Source organism: Hippoglossus stenolepis, chromosome 12 (genome assembly GCF_022539355.2).
Source record: "Hippoglossus stenolepis isolate QCI-W04-F060 chromosome 12, HSTE1.2, whole genome shotgun sequence".
Classification (NCBI taxonomy): domain Eukaryota; kingdom Metazoa; phylum Chordata; class Actinopteri; order Pleuronectiformes; family Pleuronectidae; genus Hippoglossus; species Hippoglossus stenolepis.
Genome location: NC_061494.1, coordinates 24,575,295 through 24,582,006, shown reverse-complemented (window position 1 = coordinate 24,582,006; position 6,712 = coordinate 24,575,295).

The window sequence follows — 6,712 nt, the reverse complement described above, 5'->3', positions numbered from 1 at the left end:
GAACTCTTTTCTCAGGTGAACGAAATATGCCTTTGGTTCTTTTCAGACTCGATTTTCTGCAGCTCAGTTCATTTTGTCGAAATGTTACGAGTCTGCAGCTGTTTAATTTTGTATATTCTTTTCACAGCAGGAGCAATGATGGGCGCCGTTAAAGGATTATTTTAAGTCCTGAAGGAAACTTCTCCACCAGCAGTGTCCTAACCTGAGGATTATTTAAGATTCAAACCATTTTAATCATGTAACTGTAGAGAAGCACACGACAGACTCGCCTTATTTCTTCTTTATTGGTTGAAACTCTCAAACAAAATTAAACTGTAGGATTATTATTATTATTTTGAAATCTGTTGAACTGGATATAAAATAATGAAGATGTTTGTAACTTTACAAAGGTTTTTATGTGGTAAAATGAAGAGACGGGATTTTAATTGAATGAAAGAATCACTGTCATAAATGAACTGTATTAAAACACGAGTGTTAACTGTGTGTAACCTGTTCTCAGATAATAATCACATCACTTGTCAAACCTTGAATCTTAAAAAATGTAATAAATAATCTGTGTGCATATGAAATACTGGTGAAGTTACTGTCGAAATCAGTGTCTCTGGTTGGAAATATACATTTTAATTTTGGTGAATACATAAAGAAACGTTTGGGGCTGGACGCTGCTCACTGTTAAAATCTACTGGTAAAAATAAAGGTGATAAAATACAAACTGTTTTCTGTTGAACACTTTATATCTCCACTAATAATTATTAACAATCATATGATGTCACATAAATGATCTCATCCTCGTGATAAAAAATGATGTCATTCATTGATAAAAAATCTCTGCATCCTATTGGTCTATAAACATCACCTGAAGATAACATGTATTTCTATAATATAGATCTATAATCCTTTATAATCATGTGGGAGGAAGGATGTTATCATGACATCACAATGAAGGATGATGTCATAGGGACAACAACCAATAAGATGACAGACACGATCTACAGCTTTTTTAGATGAACCAATCACTCGTCCTCATACGGTATAAATGACATTAAAATATAAAGAAGTCACAATGATTTTTGGAAGATGGAGGTGGAATAGGAACTTGCTCCGTTCACTCCACACATCGACCTGGTGTTGCACAACCTCCAGGAACCAACACAGTGGGTGGTGCTAATGTTGGTTCCCACCTACCAGTAAACAAAGAAGAAGAAGAAGAAGAAGTTAGCGAAGTCGAGTGTTTATGTTGTAACTGACGGCCAAAAGGGGGAGACAAAAGTTGTCCTTTAAATAATCCAGAAATGTATTATTATTTATTATTATAATAACAATAATACCAAGTACCAAGCTGCTGATTTCAAGCCTTAGTTTGACATTTTGTCCAGAACCATCTTGGTTTTTTGAGTGGGATGGTCCTAGCTGTCAATCACACTGTGGAACCCCCCCCCCCCAACCCATCCGGTGCTTTATGGTCTGTTTGACTCTAAATGATCATAATTCACTAAATGAACATCAGCTGTTTGAAGAAGACTTGAAACTAGAGACTGAGACAGAAACTCCTGAATGTTACTGACGTTATAAAGTGAGAAGTAGAATCACTTTCTATAGACTTCTATAGAAACTACCAGAGGAGTCGCCCCCTGCTGGTCAGTACACAGAACACAGCTTTCAGGTACTTCAGCATTGGTTCCACTTTCTGGACTCGGATTCTACGTAGATATATATAAACAGTTAATAAACAAATCCTGTAAACACCTACATTTTAGAAAGAAACCTGATATTTAAATATCAAAAATATTATTTTAAACAATTTCCAATGTTTTTAATTAAAGATTAAAACTCTTAATTTTCTATTTCAACTACATTTAGCTGAAAAAGCAGCAATGGAGAAGAGTAAGACCTGCCCCCTTGACCCCATCCCATCTCACATCCTCCAGTCCAGGGGGTCCCGCCCCCCCGGGGGGTCGCGAGACACAGAGGGGGGGTCGCGAGATGCCGTCCAAAAAACAAATACAATTTAAAAATAATTTAAAATGGAATATTTAACACATTATTGTATAAATATATACATAAATATGAGTTGAAATTAGAATAAAACCATGCAATAAAAACATTTCCACCAGTTTTTTCCTTTTTCTTCGTTGACCCTTGAGGTTATTAGGACACGGATTAGCAGAACGAGCGAGAGGTACAAGGCCAAAAGAAAGTCCTCACGAAACAGACAATCCCAGCCGCAGCTCAAAGGGCATCACACCAGGTGGCATGTTTAATGCACAGGCAGGAAAGCCACACACAATCGGCAAACGTTAATTAAACCCGCTGCTGTAGCTATAAATCGGGCCATGCGTGGGGATAAAGTGGCCCGTGATCTGGAATCAGTGCCGCTGTCTAACGGGACTATTGCCCGGTGCATCACTGACATGGCCCAGGACACAAAGTGCCAGCTGGTGGACAGAGTTAAGAAAGGGAAATATGCTTTACAGTTCGATGAATCCACAGATATATCAAACTCTGCCCAGCTGCTTGTTTTCATCAGATACAGTTTTGACGGAAAACGTAATGCTGTTTAGCTCCGCGCTGGAGTGGACGTGCACAGGCGAGGACATTTTGACAAAACTAAAAGAAGAGGGACTGTCTTCAGAAAGCTGTATTGGTGTGTGTCGGGACAGGACTGGAGCGATGCTGGGGAAAGAAAGGACTGAAAGCGAGAGTCTTACAAGTGGCGCCGCTCGGACATTCCACACTCTGTGTTATTCACAGAGAATCTCTTGCAAGCAAAACACTTGAACCAGAGATTAAACATATTCTTGACATTGCGATAAAAATGGTCCACTACATAAAAACACAGGTGCGCGTATTTCTGATGGAGCAGGATCCCAGCTGAGCACCTCACTGACCCTGACTGGTTAACAAGGCTGGCGGACTTGTGCTAAAAGACTTTCTCAGCCCTGACAAACATAAAGAATAAATACAGATCGCAGCTAAACGTGGAGAATGATCTCCGAGTGGCCGTCTCCAAAACAAAGCCCAGAATGGACTTGCTCTGCTCCGTGCATGTTGCCCACCTGTCTCATTAGTGAGTTTAAGAAATGAAAGTAATGTTTAGGCTAAAATAAATAACCCTAAAGGTTTTGCACATGGCAGCAATAAGGTGTCTGCTGCTCATTATGTCCTCAGACAAACACAGACATCACCTGCGCACTTTGTTATACTTACAGCATGTGCTCACTCAGCCCTGTTGTTTATATTCTATTTCTTAAAATGCTATAAAATAATATCATGGCTGTAAGGCTGTTGTTCTTTTGTGTTGTATCAATGCCCGTGTTTGCATAGGCCTAATAGTGCGTGTGCGTGGCTGTTATATACCACATCCAGGGTCGGTGGGGGTCGCCAGTCTCTGGCACCGTTATTTTGGGGGTCGCGGGCTGAAAAGTTTGGGAACCCCTGCTCCAGTCTATCGCTCCTGACCTTCTTCCTTTTCTCACCCATCTTATCAACACTTCTCTGTCAACTGGCTGTTTCCCTAACTCTCTGAAGGAGGCAAGAGTAAACTCTCTCCTGGAGAAACCCCCCCCCCTCGGCCCGTCTGAAGTAAACCACTACAGACCTGTCTCTCTTCTTCCCTTTGTTTCCACAGCTCTGAGCGAGCGATCTTTAATCAACTCTCCTCCCATCTCCACCATAACAACCTTCTGGACCCTCACCAGTCTGGTTTGAAGGCCACTCGACTGAGACGGTCCTCCTTGCTGTCTCTGAGCAGCTTCACACTGCTAGAGCCGCCTCTCTCTCCTCTGGCCTCATCCTTCTAGACCTCTCTGCTGCATTTGACACAGTGAACCACCAGATCCTTATTCCCCCTCAGGACCTGGGAGTCTCAGGCTCTGCTCTCTCCCTGCTCTCATCCTACCTCAATGAGAGGTACACTTACTGGGTAACTTGGAGAGGATCTGTGTCTGAACCTTGTCCTCTCACTACTGGGGTCCCTCAAGGTTCCGTCCTGGGTCCCCTCCTCTTCTCTCTCGGCTCTGTCATTCACTCACATGGCTTTTCCTACCACAGCTACGCTGATGACACCCAACTAATCCTCTCGTTTCCTCAATCTGAAACACAGGAGCACGAATCTCTGTCTGACTGACATCTCTCAGTGGATGTCTGCACACCACCTGAAACTTAACCTTGACAAGACTGAACTACTTTTCCTCCCAGAGAAAGGCTCCTCCCACCCACGACCTGACTATGACCTTGACAACTCCGTGTTAGCCCCCCCCCCAGACTTGTCGTGTTCTTTTATCCCGAGATATGAGAAGAGCCGGTCTCGGTTTGGTTCAACAAGTATTTATTCAGAAGCAATGAAAAGGTACAGCATAGCTATGGGCACTCAATACACAGCCTCGGCTAAGTCAGTAGCTCGGGGTAGTCAAGAGTCGCCCCGAACGGACGACAGGTGCAATATTTATAATAGTAGGTAGAACTTCATTGGTCAATAACGAGGGGGAGTCACCGTGGTTTAGCCCTGGCTCTCCCTTGGCGTGGTCCCATCCTCTTGGCACTGGAATCCACCAATGATGAGGAGCCGCTCCCAGGTTCGTCCCTCCTTCGATAGTAGCTCGGCAAATCTTCACATTCTGACCGTGTTTGGTTTTGTGAATTAAAAACAAGCCTTTATCCGGCTGAAGCCTTGTGGGTCTTCAGTAGTTTTGCAGATACGGTGTTGTTGTTCATTGGAGTGAGAAACATTGTGTTTCTGTTTTATCGGCTGTATGTTCTGTGTGTAAGCATGCGTATTTATCAGACAAGACAACGCCTTTCCTATCTGGCCTGCAGAAGCTGAGGCGGCTGCTTGATTTCTTTCTAAGGGTAGGTCACAGTGTCTTAATGAGCACAGTGCATTCATGTATGTGTGATGTTGAATAAAGCTAAAGGAATACTGTAATATATATATAAAGGTTTATGTATGAGAACAAGTTTAAGTACAGTGTATTGTATGCCACGGATAACAGTAAAAATCTATCCTTTTCGGGGCTATAGTGTCTAATTATATTATTAAAATCCTAACAGACTGCTAGTCAACTCTCTCTTACTGCCAACATTACTGCAACAACACATTCCTGTAGATACATGCTACACAACTGTTGGGGCCTGGTATTTGTGAACAACAGTTCGGCCTACATGTGTAGTCAAAGCCTGGCCCCATGTTTTCCTTTGTTCTGGAGACAAACCGGAGCCTCCAGAACTCCCAGTCTCCCAGGGTGCTTCAACGTCACACAGAGGTGTGAAAACCGACCGGGGACACAAGTTTCAACCACTGTTGGTCACTCTGGGCCCCATGACCCATGAGGTCACCGGGCCAATATAAGCCAAGTCCCCCCTCTCTTCTGTCTCGCTCTACTCAACTCTCCAAGGGGAGAAGTGTGGCTTCTCCAGCTCACATCTCTTTCTGCTCAACTTCAATGGAGGAGAGGTGCAGCTTGCAGCTCACCTCACCAGGGAAACCTCCTTCCAATCCAAGCTCAACCAACCTTCAAGCAGGCCTGACTGGAGCAGACTGCTAAAACCTTCCAAAAGGCAGCGACGCGAGGGCCTGCCTAAGAACCAGCTCAAAAGCTGCATCGCACAGCAGAACCACAACAGGAGCCACGAACCAGCAAGACGACTTCACTGGACTTCGAACAGCACCTCCACCTTTTTTCCATTTTCATGGACTGGTAACACAACTGGGCTTAATAATTATATAATTATTAATAATTATATTATATATATTTGATTCCTTGTGATGTTCATAAGTTTGATTTGTGTTGCTGTGATATTTTGGTTCCAAGTTATTTGAAAGTGAATGTTAGTGATGTTCTGCTCTTCACAGTCTTTCTTTGCATGCAACCAGCTACTTTCTCTAACCTGACACCAACACACACACACACACACACACACACACACACACACACACACACACACACACACACACACACACACACACACACACACACACACACACACACACACACACACACACACACACACACACACCTGCATATCTCCCCACACATCTCTCTGACCCCCGCCACATGTTGTAAACATACTGGGGGGGATGGTTTATTGCCCTCATAGTGGCCAGCCGCCATTTTGAAAGCACACTCACTCACACAGACACACACACGCATACTCACATACACATATTTATATAGTAAGTACATCTTTAGTAATTTGTGTTTTTATACTTTATTATCTACATAATTATTTTTTGGCACAAACAGCATCAAAGGTTCCATTGTTGAGATGTTTGATTCTAAATTTCCACAGGAGAATCAACCTTGTCAGAGCAAAGCAGCCGTGGAACAAGAGGTAAAAGCCCTAAGAGAAAAATAGAACAGACCCCTGAACAATCGCTGCAGATCGCGAGCCGGCCGCGGCGCTTCCCGTTGCTTTGCTGCCAGTGTGAACAGCCCGATTGATTAACATCGGCGCGGAAAGAAGGCGGACAGCTTTTCGTGGCGCTCATGATAAATCAGCCTCTTGTGCCGCCCCTGGTCGATTTGGATAAAAGCATCATCTAAATGAAATGTAATGTAAGAGCTGTGGCTCAGGGACCTTCTCAGCAGAAGGTCGGCGGTTTGATCCCAGTCCTCCCTATTCTGCAAGCCAAGACACTTAACCCCAAACTGCTGCACATAGATGCATGTATGAATGGGTGTGAATGGCTGAATGACAGAGAATTTGCTGTAAC